Here is a 21,518-nt window from a genome sequence, read left to right as displayed (position 1 = left end):
AAGTATTAGAAGTATTTCTGTCTACATAGAATAGATTAATAGATGCGTTTTCATTGTTATGTGCCGGTTTATATGTACGGTGGTATGTGTAAGGTTGTAAATCTACAGGTATACGTATGGAGGTACTACCTAATTAAAACTCTAGGTTCTCTTCGCAAAAAAAATATTTGGAGAAGTATCGCCAAACAGTAGCAAAATTTACACTCAAGTTTGGTTGTTGTTCATTCTTGGCCGAAAATTATGCTTTTACGACACGAAGCCATTTTTTATTGTGCTGCAGGGTGTTTCAGGCTATGGTACACACTAATCACCAAATTCATGTTTTTTTACAAACTGTTAAACATAAAGTGTTCTGGTACACACTACACACTCAATGTGGAAAATGGCCACATTTGGCATTTAAGTATTTTTCAAATAGATTTCTAGCAGATATTTATAGTTCCATAAAACGTCTCCATAATAGAATTCTTCCTTAATTTCGCAGAGTGGGCGAGAGTAAATTACTCAGTCGGATGCGTTAGCGAGGACATTTAAAATGCTATTAAAACCACTAACAACGCCGTTTAGTGCTGAATTAATTACTGGGAAGAAGGTCGACACAGTTTTCTTTGAGCCTTTCTTGAAGAATACACATTGCTCCGTTGTTTGCCATACTAAAGGACTCTTATAAACTAAAATAGATGCCATTTACAAACGAAAAATGACCAAGCCCTCCTGTGGCCGAGGCGGGAAACGAACCGGCGTCTTCAGAATGCCCTGAACGTCTAGGCCACCCGGCCACGGCGGGACCCTAATTCTCGAGTACGAGTATATGCAAACTATGAAATTTGAAACTTTCAAAAGGCTTGTTTTGAAGCCATTTTTCAGTTTATAATTATTATTAGTTTATTAGCATCGCCATTCAACGGGGAAATGCGACTATGCTGGGCACACTGCCTGCTAGCGGCGAGTTAGATGATGTTTTTCATTTGTAGGGATTTTGAATGTAAACTTGTAGAGTAAGTTGACGGAGCCTGTTGCATACCGCATTACCGCTGTATTGTTTTGTAACGAAGCCTGTAGCTTAGTTTGTGTTCACCTGACGAAGCCTGCGTTACGGATATAAAATTATGGTCCCTGAATAAAATTGATATGTTGGTAATTTATATATTTATAGTAGCGTGACTACTTAAAAACATACAAATCAAAATGATTAATAAAAATAATAAACAAATAAGGAAGCTACGTTCCGTTCTACCTTTGAACCGCTCTACTGCAAAATCCTGATTTTGCACTTGCCTCAGTATACTTAGGAGGTATCGAATTTTGATTGGTTCCCTAGTTGTCAATAATTCCTGTTCCAAGGGCTAGTTCGACCATACACAGCCTGACATCACAATTCTTGTCAGAGCGGTGAAAGTGTCGGTGATGATTATGTACAATTCTATACTATTATGTGTCTGCGATTGATTGTTCAATGTATGATCACTATTATGTATTCCCGTTGTTCTACCCTACGAATAATTAAATATACATCTTAATTATCATTTTCCAATCCGTGCTAACCTTATGTCTCTAACGGAGCACCATTAACTTTCCTCGAAAAGGTTACTATAATGTAGTGCCCGACCATTAGGGACCCGTAGGGCGTTTAAGGACCTTCGATGTTTAGGGCAAGGGTGTTATTCCAATTGATAACTAAGTGCATACGAGACGAGGGCTCGAGTAATCCAGTATAAGGGAATCCTCAATTATGCACGATTGTGACGAATATCGAATAGTGTTGGTAATGATTCGAGTCTTTGGAGGGAGCTCTTAAAGGATTCTTAAATTTCTTTGTTCACGTTTTTATTTTCGGCATTTTGTCGGGTTACTATTTAAGATGTGTATTATGTAAATATGTAATTGCTATAGTTTCTCCCAAAAAAAAACATTTTCGCAATTTCATGATTTAAAAAGGTAACAGCATTTTAGTAGCGACAGTTTGCAATACATACATATACTTTATTATATAAATCAATTCATTTTGACTCGCTCTTCAAAATCACACGGAGTAGTCATAAGCTAACAAAAAAGGGGTTTAAATTACGGAATCTCACAAATGACCCAAATACTCCTTCTCCTTTCTTTTTTCTAGGCAAAATTTTGAGATGTAAAACTAGTTTGCATTGTAAGCCATTGGAATACACTTGGAGTACTCCCGGCCGGTTTGACGTCATATCCGGGCTTGTCATCACCGGATCGTCTTGAGAGTGCTTTAGTAATTTGAAATTTTTGCTCGAAAGGGTCTGAAAAGGGGTCTAAGTTATCCGACCGCATTTATCTTCAGGTTTTTGCTAGCCAACGGATAAATTATAATAAGTTACATTGGGTTGGGGTCATTTGGCTCATCATAATTTGTTGTCCTACCAACTTTATTTATCATTGTTTCACTATGGTGTTGAAATTGGTGTTATATTACTCTCAAATGCTTTTTAAAAACTCGAAATTGACCACAGGGAGTAAAATTAATTTTTGTTCTCTGGCAAAGGGGGAAAAAGGTGAATAAATAAAACAATCAACATGAGAAGAAAAAATATCAATACGTAAAAAGTTATGCATGTTTTTGACTTATAGAACTGATCTGCAACTTATGGATTAGCAGATCAGTTGTATGCTCTACTACTTAATAAGGTTTTTTCTTTAAATAAACAATTCTTATTCTTATGCTGTCGATATAATCATGGGATCGGCGTGGCAGGTAGTAGACTTCAATTTATTACCCAATTTCAAAGCTAAAACCTCCAGCTTATTGTACATATTTCCCGCGTTTCCTAATCTGTTACTGTAAATATTTGCTGTCGTGTATTTCTGGAGCAATGTTTCACCATTTCTTCCAATTTAGACAGTCTAGCGACTTCGGAAAGGGTTGCTAGCGCTCTGGTTCATGTTGACACTCCATTCCAGTCAAGTGAAGGCAAATCAACGTTTCGGGTTATCCGTGTTAAAAAGTTCAACTAATCTTAGCTTTTCTATTGTACATATGACGTACTGGCTTTGAGAACTAGAATCTACTGCAAGCCTGAACGCCTACGGGCTCAGGACTAGTTTTAGACTTGTTTTAGGAATAAGATGAACGTTGACACAATAGTAAATAGCGGAATTGTTCTAATTAAGGTTTATGTTTTGTCTTTGAGACCTTGACGTTGTAGGTGCATGTTGGGTTGCAAGTTTTTGGCAAAAATAAATATTTTTGGTACAAGCTTTTATCGCTGAGCTTGAATCGGGAAACAGATTAAATTTACCTTCCAATATTTGACTCGAATGAACACACTAACTAACCCACTAACATATTTACATACTAACAGGGCAAGTTAAACAAAAGCTTGTCAAAAGTATAACGGTGATCTAAAAGTTTGTAAAACTATGTTTCATTTCATTATGCATACTACTTTAAAGAGGTAAGTAGATAACCCTTGACATATGAATTGTACCAGCAAGTAGCTGACTTTACTTACGATAATAAAATATTAAGAAACATTACGCAGCGAAATTGTTGAAGACGTTTTGCTATCTGTTTTGGCAACAATCCAACTCGGCCGAAATTTACGGACCATAGCAACACTAGCTAGTTATTTTACAATAGTCTCAGTAGCTACGCCCTATTTAGTTCACTGTTTAAGGATCTAAGCCATACCTTCAGTTTATATGTAGAATAAAGTAGGTCACATAACCGATTTCCGGATCCTCTTTACACGATTTATGTATTCCATATGACGATATCAGCTCCACTTTTCCGATTTGCACGCAATTCCCTTAAATGCAATGTGATCCCTTGAAAAGTTTTTATTTTTCTCCGCATCCCTTCGCTCGAAGTTGGGGAACAAGAAGCCTAATATACAATTTAAATTGTGTCCCCAACTCGTACTTGTGTCGTAAATGTGGAGCAGGCATTGGAAATTGGAAACGCTTTAAAGAAGTATGGTTGAATTTTTTAACCTTAGCGAACTCGGTGCCGTCGACTGGACAAAAACGGCTTTGGATAGAGAAGCATGGCGGTCTTTGGTGTCCGAGGCCAAGATCCACTTCGGGTCACTGCGCCACAGCAGTAAGTGAGTAACTAAGGTTGAATTTTTTTAAGCTGAACGTTTAGGACTATGTGCTCTCATAGTCCTAAACGTTCAGTGAATTTTTAACTATACCTACGTAACGGTATAATAATATGGTTACCTTAATATGATCAGTTGTTAAATAAACAACTTACATAATTTTATGGTCGCATTATATTCGCATCCTTTACCCTGATTTTTCTATGAACTTCTATGAAATCATGACTTTTAAAATAACACTTGCACAGTCTGTGCTATCAAAATCGCTGCCAACCTAGATAGGTCTAACTCTACCTTGTTCAGTCTTTGGGCTCTCCTCCCCTCTTCATTCCTCTAGTCGCCATCTTAGTTTCTGCAAGTGACTATTTACCAAATGGAGGTTGGATCTATTTTTATTACCAACTACTTTTATCTTTAGTGTAAGTATATGACATAACCTACAGCTATCGCTCTTTAACGATAAGACCGCCTGTTGTCTTCCATAGGTTAATCTATATGCTTAATTTATGTCATGTTTCTTTTCATATTGGTGAGCAATAAAGGACTGGACTAGACTAGGAAACGTAGTGTTTTTTGGGATTCGTATTACATATCTATAGGAACTGGGAAGAACCGTAATTGGCCAACTTGCCAGATCTATCCGCGCTCCATTAAACTTAAGAAGTATACGCAACAAATATGTACTTTCCTTAGAATGTAGCCCAAGCCCATTACACTGATAACATATTTTAGGGCATGCGTAATCGATAAAAACAAAAAAATTACCTACGATCGAAATTAAATGTTTTCATGGAGATGAAACTTAAGAGTTAAGAGAGACTACGTTTGTATGAAAAGGCAGTTTCGGGGCGGTCATTCACTTTCGTCTTACGTATGTTCACTCGATTTTCTCCTTGTATCCGCCCAGTTCCTCTAAATATCATAAGGGTCAAATACTGTCAAGGGGCCCAGTCATTTACAGTAACGTAACCCTAGATACATGTAATCGTTTCCGAGGTCACTCTCAACTTTGTCATTAGTGTACCCCACATTATGAAGTCACTGCTTTGTCGAGAGCTCGTGTTCTCCAACTCCAACTTAATAATTATAATTTTGGACTAACTTCACCAATAATAGTCGGAAATAATTAAAGTATTGTTTTGGTTACCGAAGAGGGTCACAGGGCTACTTGTTTTGGGCAGGGTTTGGTGATGTCGAAGGAGTAAGCTTTTGGCGTTTTTTATGTACTAATAAACCAAAATACTCGACAAAAAATTAAGACAGGTTTAAAAAAAAGATAAGGACTTACGCGAGCTTAAAGCTTGCGACTGGGTGCAAGACTTGGAAAATAACGACTACCGCCAGCATTGAAATACGTCTTTCTTCATGTTTCGGGGCAGTTAAAAACGAATTTCAAATTTAGAACTTTACCGTGATTCACGCGCGTATTCGTATTTAAATCCACAACAGACTTTGGGTTCTTGCGCCAGGGACACCACGCCACCACCACGGATAAGATGAGAAATCCGACTACAGGACGTGACAGCCATATTCGGAAATGTTATTACCCTCTCTTCGTTTGTGAGTAAAAACATGTCACCTTTACCTTGTGACATCGCCTAAAAGAGTTCCCGTATCCTTTAAGCCCTTGATAAAGTATGTCAAGATCTTGGGACAACGGGCCGTCGCCGTGGCAGACTTAAGGTAAACTTGAAAAACATAACCCTCTCTTTTTCAGTAAGGTGTGTCACCTGTACCTTGTGACATCGTCTACAGGACTGCTCGTACCCTTCAAGTTAGTCAATTCCTGCCCGGGGAGCGATAGCCAGAGTTGTGTAATTTTGACTAATGGCGGAGTGCAGTCCCGTCGTAGGCTCGTTTTATTAAAGCTGTTTGTTTCAATTTGTTAAACTTCAAATAAAATGAATGCTTAGTTAATCGTAGTTATTTGTTTTGAGCAATTGTAAATTTGGAATTCTATTTCTTGCTGCAGGTTGGTCAACATTCAATTTGGAATAACCTTAATTGTATACAGTGTGTAAATCCAGGACGGACAAAAAATTAAACCAGATATATAATTTATCCGTGTAATCATTAAGAGGTTTTTGTAAAGTTGAATTTTATCCCGTAATTTTTTTTTAAATTTACTGAATAGCAGCTGCTGTACTGCAAACGTTACAAGATTACGAGACATGACATGACAATACGAGATACGAGTTTTTTTATAGTAACTGCCAACAAGCGTGGAGAGTTACTTTAAAAATTTCGTATCACGTAACTTGTGTGTTGCTTTACATTGCGGGCAGATTTTTTTTATAGAATAGAATAGAGTACAATTATTTTATTCGTAGACACAAACAAGATAAATTAAATATTATGGGTATGGTTAATATTTTCATTATATTCTTCCTGCTAGAATTCTTCTTACAATATTTTTACAACATTAAGTATTTTGTTACTTTAAAATACTTATATCCTTGTTCGTGATTAATAACCCTTTCAAACATGTTTGATAATATAGTAATGAAAAATATTGATTATAATAATTTTGTTACAGATCAACCGCTGCCTGTCGCATTAGTGAGTATCTAATCTACATAAATCTTACATACATTGACACATTACATAACCAAAAGGCAACTAGCTTTTGAAGTGAGCATCTTAACATGTCAACACGAGTTTAATTGGATTGACAGCGAATGTTAGATTTTGGATTAACATGCTACCGACATGTGTTAAGTCGTGTGAGATGTTCGTCATGCGTGACATTTTAGATTAAGTGTACTGAGCAATATGTGTTATACAGCTTGGTGACTAGTTTACGTGTGTTAAAGTAAAAAGTTTTACTTATTTAGATATAGCTAATAATTACAATTAAATTGTGGGTTAACTCGAAAACTTTATTTCTTATATTATCATTTTCAATTCAAGGAAAAATATTGGGACAACACAAAATGATAATATACAGTAAACTTAAATAAGAAATAAATAAACTAACTAAACTAAAATATAGGTATATATTATAAAACTTAAAATAAAAACTTATAAATAAGAAATGCTCCCCAGGTCGTCACTATGTGTTATGGTGCCCAGAAGACTGGCAGCGTTACCCCTTTGGATGGCCAGACTTAGTCTCTGACCGAAGTAGGTGCCAGCCCTCTGGTCACCAGAGGCATCCACAAGGCGCTGGGATATCTCTTTAAACAGGGATTTCGCGCTGGGCCCCCACGGTTCCAGAGTTTCGACGCCAAACGGCGCAAATATGTAGCCCTCGCCGAGGACAGCATATTTGCGCCGCTTGTATTGTTCCGCCGTTGTGGCCTCAGCCCCTGCCTTTACGGAGGTCGCCTGTAGGTGGGACGGCGCAAGCGTGTCAACGCAGGTGGCGTCCCGTACAAGCGTCCTCCCTTCAGACCATGGAATGAGTGTCATCCGTCGGGCCGCTTGCCATGGTCGCGTGCGATACCGTTCGGCTCAAGAATGGCCGGCACGCTAACGGAGACAAGCGCCCTCCGGATGACATCATTCATGGACGCGTGGCGAGAGCTGCGACCCGCACTTCTTTGGCAGGATAAGCCGTGGTGGCCCAACTCGTTAACCATGGCGCCGCAGCGACAGCGATGGGTCTCATTAGTTTTGGTGCCCAATCGCAAGAGTTAGGGTTGTTTTGTCCAGCAGGGTGCCAATGTTGGATGACGGCAATGCGTGGAGCCAATATCCCGCTTCCGGTTCCGCGACTGCTAGCAAACGAGCGCGCTCTGCTGGACTCTGGGTAGAGTCAATGAGTTCTTTTAAAGTTGACTTGCAGAGAGGCTCGTCCCGCTGCTCATTCTGGGTTATTTTATTGCTTAAGTTTTTTCCGGCCTCAGCTACTTGAGATGTTGGTCACTTTTTCTTTAGTGCCTATGTGACATCTATTTAAGTTCACAGTCATACATTTTTCTATCAGGATCAGAATCATTTATTTTTTTAAACATAGGATACACGAGGACGGCCTGATTCGAACTTCAAGAGACGTCAGACATTTGCTAAAGACCCGATATTATATTATATACTTTTTTTTAGATATATCTAATATATATCAAGTATCAAAAAAGTCACTTTTCACACGTCAGTGTCAATATCTAATACCTACCGCACTTTAAAGTTCGAATCGGTCCGATAGTCATTTTAAGAGTAGGTTGTTTCCTTCTATTTATTGCACAAAAATATGCAATACTAACTATTTGTTATACCTACGATACGGCACACTGAGAGGACAGGATACTGAAACTAATAAACAGAAGTTAGTTAGTAATATTACTGTATTCTTAAGCAAATCTCATGCGGATCTTGATTTTTTTTTATTATTGTTATATCTCCAACTTCGACAAATAAAGAATTTAATTAATTATTTGAACCTAGACAAAACAATTTCCCCTTTATGCTCCTTCCAAAGCCATTTCCTCAGGCAATTAGAAGACCGGACGTATAATTGTTTACGCCATGAAAAATGTCCCGGCTCTGTCTGCCGCTTTATGGCTTAAGTTTCGCGGAAGACTTAAATTATTTTAAGTATGGCCGTTTGTGCGCGCCTTGCGGTTATCGTCTACTTGCCAGCGGGTAGAGAAGGGATGGAGGTGAATTGTTAAGAAAAGAATAACACATTGTTATTACTCATTCACAAAAAAAAAAATCGCTAAAATTTACCATGTTCCAAAAACTATAGGTATAATAAATAAGGTAATAAGTGATCTTTTTACTAAGCTAACATAGTGTCTGTAGATAAACTTCCATGAGTGGTGATATCTCAGGGCAAAACAATCTTCGCAAATGCCATGGTTAAACCATTTCAAGATTGGTAATTAATTACCAAATAATTTTGCAATACTCCATTATCTTTTCCGATCTATCCTTTATCATTCCTTAATTTGAAGGCGTATACGGGGATTTATTTTAATGATTTTTCCTACTGCCTCGCAATGACAGGGTGGGTGTCTCGGTGGAAAAGCAAGCTAAATAGGCTCCCGTTTGCCTAACAAACACGTCTCATCTCGCCGCCACTGCTGCCTCGTCACCTCCGTCGAAATCCTCGCTCCACGGCTCGGTCCACTAGTGAGTAATGCAGACGGACTTGGATGTGAGATTTACGCCTGCAATTTGCCAGTGCGCCTGCGCTGCGAATAGTTGCCTCGAATTTGAATTGAGTTACGTGATGCCTCGATATAGGGACTAACAGCAACACACTTAATACACAGTGGCTTCAGTCAGCAGAGTTTTTGAGAAATCTTAGCGCTTTGTTAGATCATAATACCTACTGTTCCTAAAAATATCGATAACAATAGTAACTTTCTCTAGTAACTTTATCGATTTGAGTCCCAACAAAAGAATAAAAATCAAGAAAACAGGTCTAAAACTTAGCTTTAATTTTTTTAACTACGTTGGACAAAGTTATTAACATCTTGAAAATTGCTTTTAAAAATGCGTTGTGTATAAATGTTATTTTTGATCGAACTCATCGATTACTTTTTTGTTAAAAATAACTGAAAATAACAATTTAATAACAATGGTATGCGTGATCCCTGACGGACGGCCGTCCGCTCAGTGCTCAGCACTGCTCACTGCACCTTAACACATTCACCGCTAAGCTACGGTCGTAGCGCTACGACGTAGCCGATAACATGGCTATCTCGGTATGTAGCGAAAATGCTTCGTAGAGGCAAAACGACAACGTGCTGTTAGCGTTGAATGGGTTAAGTGACTGTTGATTGATCTTATGTAAGGTAAGTACAATGAAGTTCACTTATGACCAGTTTTCTTGTGTCGACGGTTGTATCGGCATGTCATAACTCATAATTATCTGCCCCACGATGCCTTAAGTTTGTAGTTGACAGTCTTTAGTCCAGTTAGCGTGATACTGCGGTCGTAACGAGCCGACAGTAAATCAGTTTATTACCGCTCTCTTCTCACGGCGGAATGGCAACAATTATTACTTTTCCTGTTACGTTTAGCCGGGAACTTTATACATTCATTCACAGTAAACAGTAGATGAAAAAGTATAATATGTGGTGTAGGATGTGGTACATATAGAGCAAAGGTTTTGTAGGTTTGATGACAAAGTGCCTTAATCTTGGCGGTTTGAACCTCTAAGGCTCAAAATATTGCTACACGCGATCATGCAGCGAGAAAAAATGCAAACTAAATATGTATACGCGGCGAACTCGAACTATCATTGCATTTTTTTTTGGAAACCCTATTTGTCCACCCCTCTACTTAAATTACCTTGATTTTACGAGTCAGAACCCCTAGTGTAAATTTATTCGATAGCGTGACGTGACGTACGCGTTTGCGTTAAGTCTAATTTTGTATGGGATTGAAAAACAGCGCGCCGAGCGGGACGTTTCGGAAACTCAAAATCCCATACAAAATGAAACTTAAAGCAAACGCGTACGTCACGTTTCGCTATCGAATAAATGTACACTAGGGGTACAGGTTATTATTTTTAACACGTTTACTGGCGGTATTTACGGTGATAGCCGTAGCAAAATTTTAAAGTTTAAATTAAATTGCCAGGTACAGCTATTTCTATACAAATCTAAATTGCATTTTTTCTTATTTAATGCATGTTAATTATAAGATTTAATGTTTTGAAAAGATGTGTCCCGCCGAGTTTCTTGCCGGTCCATATTGGGATACCCTCCTCCAATTGAGGGGGGATTTAAATCTTCTCAGGTTAGAGCCGATGTAGCTTTATTTGACGTTCATAAGCGCATTGTAATGTGCCTACTTTAATAATAAACTATCTTTATCTTTATAGCCGATACCGCCGTGAAACATGTTAAATACTTGCAGCACAGATCTCTCATTTGCTACTAACTTCGCTTGATAAGAATTGCGGTTGCGGTCAATTATGGTGCACGCTCATCTAGACGAAACCTAATCACCCGCGATTGAAAGATTTCTTCATCAAGGAAGGAACCGTATAATATACTACATTTTGGGGTTTAATATAGGTAATAAAAGTGGAACCAAAGTGTTTCTTTCGTTGAAATATATAATGAAACGTTACTTTTCCGTGCTCTGTTCGTTATCTTGGTACTGCGCCGCGACTTGGTGTCGAGAGAGTTTTTCTGATTTATAGGAGGTCCTATTTTCCTCCGCTACCGCAAGTGTTTATCATTCTCCGAGAGTCCTTCAACTTTCCCCATACGTTTAGTTTGGCCAACTTTGGCTGTTGTTCTTGCTTTAAACTTGGGGTATTGAATAGGTTTTTTGGGGTGTTTTTTAAACTATGCAGACAGGATGGTAGATTGAATTCTGAGACAGGAAGAGTGGACAAATGGATGTCCCGCTAGTATTAGTGCATCGCTTTATTATTATTTACAACTGAAAGGAGTCAGTATTATTATCTATTAGGATAAAAAGTTGTTTTAAAGGACTGTACCAAGGCTGGGAAACCGTAGTGCATACATATTAGACTCAGTCTAAGCTAACATTACACACAGACTTGAACAGAACAAAGTGTAATTGTAACGTCATATTTAATAGAAAAATTAGATTAATGATGACCACATGGCCACACTTTGCCATTGGAAATGCCATGCAGAGTTAGCTTGGTCCGACTCTAGTTATTTTTAATCACACTCAAATAAATGGATTTGATTAAATCGCTCCTTAAATGCTTACATTGCTTACCTTAAACCTTCTAGTTCTTTACCTTCAAAAGTGCTTTATTATTATTAGGGAGTACTAATTACTTTTGTTCAAACTTTGCAGTCTACACAAAATCTGCCGACTCTTTTGTGTTGCAATAAAATTGTACTCTGCAGCGTACTCTGGTATGTCTAAAATGTTTGGATTTGACCCATATGAAATTTTAAATTCACGTGATACATATGTACCGTTACCGCACCGGAAATGAAATGACATTCAAAGTGGACAAGTACAAATAACGAATTGGATTACTCCAACCGGATGCCCGTAAATCCGGAACGGCCGTCCCCGTTAATTCGGAGCTCAAATTTTACGGCCGCCCTAAGTAATTCGGTTTTATTAAAATACATAGCATTATATGTCCCAGAAAAAATAAAAAAATTATTTGTCTTCCGGATTTTACGATTATTTTTTCCGGGTTTTATTCTATTTTACGATTCTCGTGTATCCAGCGCGCCATCTGTTAGGTTCTTAATTAAAACGTTTTAAGATCGCTTATCTTATCGCTACAAATTCGGGGGAAATATGACTGTTTTAAATTCTTTCCTGTTATCTTTTTTCTGGCTGACTAATTAATTTTGTTTGTGAATAGAATATAATTAGGCAGTTTTCCGCTTTTAAGCTTCCTGTTGTAGAACAAACATGCACGATATCTAAATGAAACAATTTAGCTGTCATTCTGATATCAGTGTACCTTCGAATTGGCATGTCACCGTTCATGTGAAACCGTATTTTTGACTTAAGTTACTATGATTCATGACAGTTTAAATCAATAATTGGCCTGCCAGTTTTTATTGTATCCTGGACAAAAACCAGAACTTCTTTGTTTGTTTTATTTAACTTATTTTTCTTAACATCCATATGCGATCATTTTAATTGGCACAATTGCGAATATGCCATAAGTATGCACTTAGAAAGCTTATTCCATAACTCATGCTATTCTTTTAATCAATTTTCTAAAACATTTTAAGCTATACGACGTGCCAGATAAGCAGACATGCACATTTGCGCTAGGCGTCCATAGACTAAGAAGTCCGCTTACCACAAAGCCGTATGCTTGTTTGCAATTTTTTCATACAATAATAAAAGCTAAAAGACAATAAAGTTAAACTCATATCAACGTAAACGTTTCTTCCGAGCGGGATATAAATTATGCAGATTGTTGCTGTTGTATGAAAATGAAATGAAAATAGTTGTACTTTGTCTTACGTATGCGACGTACGTTGCTGGTTAGAAGTTGGCTTTTGGATGTATTCAAGAGTTTGTTGTTAATGTAAATGTTAATTAAATCGTTATAAAATACATCTTTTAATAGTGACTTTTGTGTTAGGTTTTGAAAGTGGAGGACACGTGATCATCATCACATCAAAATCACCTTTTCATACAAACGTAGTCCTCATTTTCCTCTCTGGACATTTATGTTATTGAAATTATTTAAACTCAATTTGTTGTATATCAATCACAGCTATGCCCCTACGTTTAAGTTTTATCGAATTTTTAATTATAATAAGAGTTAGGAGCATTTTAAAATTTACATGAAATCAGTTTTTCGGTCCTAATATTTACAATAATCAAAAAATCTAAAAAATTCAAATGTAGCGACCATAGCTACGGTTGATAAATGATAATTAATACATATCAAATTATGTAACAATATTTTCTATCATTTCAATATCCAAGCGCTGGTGGCCTAGCGGTAAGAGCGTGCGACTTGCAATCCGGAGGTCGCGGGTTCAAACCCCGGCTCGTACCAATGAGTTTTTCGGAACTTATGTACGAAATATCATTCGATATTTACCAGTCGCTTTTCGGTGAAGGAAAACATCGTGAGGAAACCGGACTAATCCCAACAAGGCCTAGTTTACCCTCTGGGTTGGAAGGTCAGATGGCAGTCGCTTTCGTAAAAACTAGTGCCTACGCCAAATCTTGGGATTAGTTGTCAAGCGGACCCCAGGCTCCCATGAGCCGTGGCAAAATGCCGGGACAACGCGAGAAAGAAGAAGATTTCAATATCCAAAGAGGAAAATGGGGACTACGTTTGTATGGAGAAACAGCCGTCCCCTTTCCTCTTAAGTTAAGGAATAAGGGAGGACCCGTTTACTGGCGTGAAAAGTTTGGCATTTTTACCTACATGGGATATGACAGCCGCCATATTTAACGTAGATTAATTCGTTGATTGTGTGGGTGCGATTCGCTCTTATTCTGCTCACTTAAAATCGATGTAACAATAAGGTAATAATACTAATAATGTGATTGTAGACGTGTGAGGTAAACAATAAAGAGTATTGTATAGTATTGTGATTGAAAAATTATAAACTCTTTATTTTGGAATTAATTATAAGGGGTTAATATAAATTTAATAAAATCCCAAAAATACTCAAATAAATAGGTACGTTATTTGTTCTGATTACCGATACGTGGGAGATAGCATCTTCGATTGACCCACAGTATAGACAGAAGGCACGTATCTTCGAGCTAATTACTAGGCCGTTACGCGTGATGGGGCCGCGGTTTATTACACCTGCACAGTCATAGCTTACAGTAGCGGGGCTACATGTAATGAAAAAAAAAACTGTTTATTTCCACAAACCATTACAAAGAAATATATATATATATTTATTATATATACTTATTTTAAAGATTATCTTGACCAAGGAACTGGGGATGCAACTCCTGTTTATATTAACAAATTACAAAATTAAATGTTAATAATAATAATAACGTCATGCGCGCCTACTATGGGGCTACAGAGGGGGGAACACAGCTATCCGCGTATCGCTCAAGAATACTTCCTCTGTTTCAGGCTCTTGAACCTACCATCATCGTATCGGAACAACGATTATCGGATCAGGTGCGCGTCATTCAGCGGCTAAAGCGGTTGGATGACGCGACACTTGATCGGCTTCGCCAGGAGGCTCTCTCTGCTCGCGCGGACTCCTCCTCGGTGCGAGATCTGCCCGCCACGTCGCCGGATCCGATGCCCGCACCCGACCTGGCATCGGGGGCGCCGCGGGTTGATTTCAGTACCGACGAGGGGGACTTTGCGAGTCAGAGCGTGAGTACATCTGCCAATGAGCAACTGAGGAGGACTCTGGAAGAGGTGATTACGCAGTATCGGTCCACATCCAACACTAGGCCACGATTACCACGTTTGCCTATGAATAAACGCAATCTAGCGCTAATGGGAGCCCTAAACGCTTTACTAGAGCCATATCTGCGGACTAGTAAAGATTTAGATGATACGCACGCGATCATGTATTGCGGAGCCATCGCGGCGTGCCGAGTCACGAGTCAAGTTTCCGGACGCTGAACGTGCACCTAGGACCGCCGGAGGCGCCCCCGCATGGCAAATACGGATCGAGCGACGTATCAACTCGTTTAGGACTCTCATTGCAAAGCTGATCTGCTTCAGGGGGGGCAACCACCGCCCCCGAGTAATGCGCTTTGTGAATCAGGCGTTCGCGGGGACGGGTATTGAGCCCCGCGACTATATTGCCAATCTCACGGAGCGCATCGACTTTCTTAAGCAGAAAGTGTATGCATGGGCAAACCGTATTCGCCGCTACAGAAAGCGTGTGGATCGATTCCAGCAGAATCGTCTTTTTCAGAGTGATCAAAGGAAGGTATACCGAAAGTGGGAGGAAACCAACCTTCGTGCGTCCGACACGCAGTCGCCGGATGCTACTGCCATGACTGATTTCTGGCGTAGCATCTGGTCAGTGCCTGTCGGACACACCGAGGGGGATTGGATGAGTGTTGTCGAGCGTGAGTGCGAGTCCATTGAACCTATGGGGGCAATTACCATCAGCCCCGATGACGTAAGTTGTGCCATCCGCACGACCCAGAACTGGAAAAGCCCTGGGCCGGATGGATTGCACAACTTCTGGCTAAAATGGTTCCGATGCTCGCACTCACGCTTAGCAGCACAATTTCAACAAGCCCTCGAGCTTGGTTCTCTCCCACCTTCCTTAACAACTGGTGTCACCTTCCTGCTCTATAAGTCCGGTAGTACCACGGAAGCAAAGAACTAAGACCCATCACGTGCTTGCCTACACTCTACAAGCTCCTTACATCCATTTTGAGATCAAAAATAAACGCGCACATTGTCGCAAACAACATTTTGGCCTCCGCTCAAAATGGATGTAGGGTTGGGTCCCGTGGTACTAAAGAGCTCCTCCTCATAGACATGACCATTTGCCAACAAATCCGGCGGAATAAGGGGGCCCTCTCTGCCGCTTGGATTGACTACAAGAAGGCCTATGATTCGGTGCCTCACTCATGGCTGGGGAGGGTCTTAGAGCTGTATAAAGTTGATACAGCTTTAAGAGCCTTCCTAAGCGCGTGTATGAGGCAGTGGACCACAGTCCTTCGTCAACCAGGAGGTGGGGATGACCGCCCTGGCCCGCAGGATTTTATAAGGATTGAGCGAGGAATATTCCAGGGTGATAGTCTGAGTCCCCTGTGGTTCTGCCTAGCTCTGAATCCCCTCAGCACCCTGCTGAAGGATTCGGGACTAGGTTGCCGGCTTCGGAGAGAGGGTGAAGTCATTTCTCACCTTCTGTACATGGATGACCTCAAATTATTTGCACCAAATAGCCAAGACTTGTTGGAGCTACTGAAAACCACCGAAGTTTTCAGTAGTGCCATCAACATGGAGTTTGGTGTCGATAAATGTGCGGTTATGCATGTACAGCGGGGGAAGGTTGTAAATTCAACAAATTTACAACTACCTGAGGCAATGTCTTTCAGATCTATCTCTGAATCAGAAACCTACAAATACCTTGGTATGTCACAGTCGTTGGGTATTGAGGACGAGGGTATTAGACAGTCGGTGAAGGAACGCTTTTTTAGTCGACTCACAAAAGTCCTTAACAGTCTTTTGTCAGGAGGCAACAAAGTGCGCTCCTTCAACGCCTGGGTAATGCCCTTACTCACATACTCCTTTGGCATACTAAGGTGGACTCAGACCGAACTGGACGCCCTGGACCGGAGGGTCCGACTACTGCTCACCACACACCGTATGCTGCACCCACGCTCGTCAATTATGAGATTGTACATCCCACGGAAGTGTGGAGGTCGAGGCTTCCTAAACGCCAAAGATCTCCACAACCGCGAGGTGTGCAATCTCAGGAATTATTTCCTTAACAACGAGTGTGGGATGCATCGTGATGTGGTGGCAGTAGATAGGAACCTCACGCCGCTCTCCTTGGCAAACGAGAACTGGCGCAAACCTGTGGTACTAAGTACTGCGGATCGCAGGGCGGCATGGGAGAGTAAGGTGCTACACGGGCGGTTCTACAAGGCCCTAACGGGATCCGACGTGGACCTGCTCGCGTCGGTGAACTGGTTACGATTCGGGGACCTCTTCGGAGAAACCGAGGGTTTCGTCTGTGCAATTGCGGACGAAGTTATGATGACGAACAACTATCGGAAATATATCCTGAAGGACGGTACGGTCAACATTTGTCGGGCATGCCGCCGTCCCGGAGAGTCACTCAGGCATATCATTTCCGGTTGTTCTCATCTTGCTAACGGCGAGTACTTGCACAGACATAATCTCGTAGCCAGGATTATTCACCAGCAACTTGCTCTTCTATACGGCCTTGTGAACCGCGAAGTACCGTACTACAAGTACTCACCTGCGCCAGTTCTCGAAAATGGTCGTGCCACGCTCTATTGGGATCGATCTATTATCACTGACAGGACTATTGTAGCCAATAAGCCTGACATCGTGATAATAGATCGATCGCAACGCCGGGCCGTGCTCGTCGACGTCACCATCCCCCATGACGAGAATCTCGTGAAAGCCGAGAAGGACAAGTCCAGTAAGTACCTAGACTTGGCTCACGAGATAACCGCCATGTGGGATGTTGATTCGACGATCATTGTCCCGATAGTCGTTTCAGCGAACGGTCTCATAGCGAAGAGTCTCGAACAACACCTTGAGAGACTCTCGCTAGGTGGTTGGATCAAGGGTCAGATGCAGAAGGCGGTGATCTTGGACACGGCGCGGATAGTACGTCGGTTCCTCTCTCTGCGGCCCTGACCACCGGCAGCTTGGGCCTAGCCCCGCTGCTGGCGGCACCCTAGGTTAGGTTTTTTACAATGTGTTTATATGTGTTTTGTATTTTTTTTAATGTATTTTTATATTTTACTTTTATATCCATATTGTAAAAAACCTCAGTCTAAGAATTAAGAGAAATAAAGGAAATAATAATAATAAGAGGTAAGTGAGTTAGAACAATTTTGGGCCGGAATCTGGGAGACTGAAGTTCATCACAATGAAGAAGCGAGCTGGATAGAAGAAGAAGAAAGAAAATGGGAAGCAATAGATGAAATGAAATTTGAAACAATATCCGAGTTAGACATAAAAATCACCACGAGTAGATTACACAATTGGAAATCCCCAGGTATAGATAGAATCCATAATTTCTGGTACAAAAAATTTCACGTCCTCCATAAAACAATAGCCATCAACATGACGGAAATCATTCAAGGTAAGCAAATAATACCAGAATTTATTGCAAAAGGCACCACTTACATGTTACCAAAAGGTAAGTACACAGCACAGTCATCGCAATACAGACCGATCACATGCCTTCCAACCATTTATAAGATCCTCACGTCCGCAGTTACCCGAAAAATTACCAAACACATAGAACAAAATAACATAATAGCTGAAGAACAAAAAGGGTGCAGACGGAACCACATGGGGTGCAAGGAGCAGTTAATTATAGATTCATTAATACATAAACATGCCTCAAGTAATAAAAGAAACTTACATTGTACATACATTGATTACCAGAAAGCGTTTGATAGCATACCTCATTCTTGGCTAATACGTATACTATACATATATAGAATAGATCCTGTTTTGATAAATTTTCTTAAAAACATTATGCAAATGTGGAAGACTACCCTACATCTTGACCGGATTAAGACTAGAGAAATTAACATAAACAAAGGTATTTACCAAGGTGACTCCTTGAGTCCCTTGTGGTTCTGTCTTGCACTCAATCCGGTCTCTCATCTGCTGCGCAACCAACAAGCCGGATATATCCTGAAACATAACAATAATGAAACAAATATATCACACCTAATCTACATGGATGACATAAAATTGTACTCAAACACTGATAAAGAAATGAAATTATTAATAGATACAACAGCGCAATTTAGTAAAGATATTAGAATGCAATTCGGACTGGATAAATGTAGAACTATACACATCATTAAAGGTAAGATCCGACCCGGAGATTACGCAATAGATAACACAGATACAATAACTGCAATGGAACCAACTGATTTATACAAATACTTAGGATACCAGCAATCGAAAGGTATTGATCACTTCAAAATAAAGAAAACGCTTACAGAGGAATACAAAAAAAGGGTCAATACTATATGCAGAAGTCAACTCACAGCAAGGAACCTGATAAAAGCAATAAACAGTTATGCATTTCCAATTCTAGTTTTCTCATTTGGAATTATTAAATGGACCAAGACCAATATCCGACAAATTGAAATTGCCACAAGGACAATATTTACAAAACATAATAACCATCACCCCAAATCTGCAATAGAACGAATGTGTCTAAAAAGAGAAAATGGAGGTCGAGGATTAATAGACATAAACGCATTATGGGCAAGACAAGTAAGTAACCTCAAAACATTTTTCTTCCATAAAGCCAACAGCAGTGACATACATAAAGCAGTAGTATGTAATGATGCAAACTACACTCCTCTGAATTTGACAGAGCAGGAAACACCGACTACTGAAATTAACCCGGATGCCTTAAGATTAGAACAGTGGAAGAAAAAAGTTTTGTACGGTAGGCACCCCCAGCACCTATCACAGTCACACATAGATTCGGTAGCTTCAAATAAGTTCCTAAAACTCGGATATTTGTTCCCTGAAACAGAGGGTTTCATAATTGCCATCCAAGATCAAATCATAAATACAAGAAATTACAGAAAATATATAATCAAAGACCCTCAACTCTCTGATGATAGATGCAGAAAATGTCACAGCCATCCAGAAACAATTCAGCATATCACCGGAGCATGCTCTAATCTTACACAAACAGACTACACCCATCGGCACAATCAGGTAGCAAATATCGTACATCAAAAACTAGCTCTGAAACATAATCTTATACCACATAATAACACACCCTACTATAAATATAGCCCTAGCTCTATTCTGGAAAACGAAACCCACAAAATGTACTTTGACCGCGCCATACTCACCGATAGAACGACTCACTATAACCGACCGGACATAACCTTGACTGACAAAATGCATAAAATCACTTACCTTATAGATATCGCTGTCCCCAACACCCACAACCTACATAAAACTATTACTGAAAAAGTACAAAAATATACTGACCTTAAAGATGAAATTATCAGGATCTGGCATCAGGAAAAAGTATATATTGTCCCTATAGTTCTGTCAACCACTGGTATCATCCCTAAATACCTCCACCACAGTCTGAAACTTATTGACCTGAAACCAAATACTTATATACAGTTACAGAAAGCAGCTATACTAAATACTTGCAGAATCGTACGAAGGTTTCTGCAAGAAGATGAAAGAATTAATTGAACCTGATCCGACGTTTCATCTACTTGGCTCTGGCCCGTAGATGATACTATAATTACCAGCTTAGGCTGAGAAAGAGAAATCTTGAAAATAAAAATAATAATAAAATTCTTTATTGCACACTACATAAAAAACAGATACAGAAATTGATTACATATACACATTGGTAGGTAACAACAGGCGGACTTATCGCTAAACAGCGATCTCTTCCAGACAACCTTCAGATAGTGAGATGGCGAACGAAGTTAACGGGTGGTGCAAAAAAATAAAAATAAAGAAAAAAAGTAGTAAAAATACAATATAATACATATACTACACATATAAAGTTAAGATAGACTACATTATTACTATATACAAAAAATATATACATATATATATATATATATATACATATACATATATAAATGACAAAGGAAGCCATAACAACGACAACGAGTTTAAAAGAATACGAGTATAGGACCTTCATGAAATAGACAAATAATGTTCTTTTAATAGGTTTTTAAAAATGGGAAGTGATTTAGCACGTCTAATATCAATGGGTAGATTATTCCACAGCCGGACAGCACGGAAACTGAAAGAGTTGTTGTAGAATTTTGAAGAGGAAGGAGGGGGAACAAGTAGCAGATTTTGAGAGCATCTAAGAGATGAAAGAAATTTAAACCGGGCTTTAAGATAACACGGAGTATTGGGGTGGAACAGAGTGGCATACAAGAGGGAAAGAATATGCGTGTTGCGACGGAATCGGATGGGTAACCATTTGAGCTGCGAACGAAAGCTTGAAATATGATCGAATTTGCGCAACCCGAAAATGAACCTAATGCACACGTTTTGAAGTCGTTCGAGTTTGTTCAATTGCTCTTCAGTAAGGTCTAAATAGCAGATATCAGCATAGTCCAAAATAGGCAGAAGGAGAGACTGAGCAAGCGCAATTTTAGTGGCGAGAGGCAGGAAGTTACGAAGTCGACGTAGGGAACCAATCGTAGCAAAGATCTTTCTGCTCACCTCACTGATCTGCGGAATCCAAGAAAGAGTACGATCAATGATTACACCCAGATTTTTGACCTGGTTAGAGAAAGGAATCAGTACCCCATCGAACAGAACCCCAGGCAAATCATCGAAATCGACTCTTGCTATACTTCTTGGGCTGCCAATGATAATTACTTGAGTTTTAGATG

At 39.7% G+C, this 21,518-nt stretch overlaps 1 protein-coding gene across 9 annotated transcripts in view; it reads left to right on the top strand.

Moving 5' to 3' along the window:
- The window catches only part of LOC133525828 (uncharacterized protein CG43867), a 515,679-nt gene that overhangs the window by 55,375 nt on the left and 438,786 nt on the right, over positions 1 to 21,518 (top strand). For all 9 annotated transcript variants that reach the window (XM_061862228.1, XM_061862221.1, XM_061862222.1 and 6 more), the window contains exon 2: positions 6,604 to 6,626. The gene's annotated coding sequence lies outside the window, so the exon portion shown is untranslated. The remainder of the gene's footprint in view (positions 1 to 6,603; positions 6,627 to 21,518) is intronic.

The sequence above is a fragment of the Cydia pomonella genome, chromosome 15, assembly GCF_033807575.1.
Source record: "Cydia pomonella isolate Wapato2018A chromosome 15, ilCydPomo1, whole genome shotgun sequence".
Lineage (NCBI taxonomy): Eukaryota > Metazoa > Arthropoda > Insecta > Lepidoptera > Tortricidae > Cydia > Cydia pomonella.
Note: the sequence above shows the minus strand (reverse complement) of the source record. Positions and strands in the feature narration are given on the sequence as shown.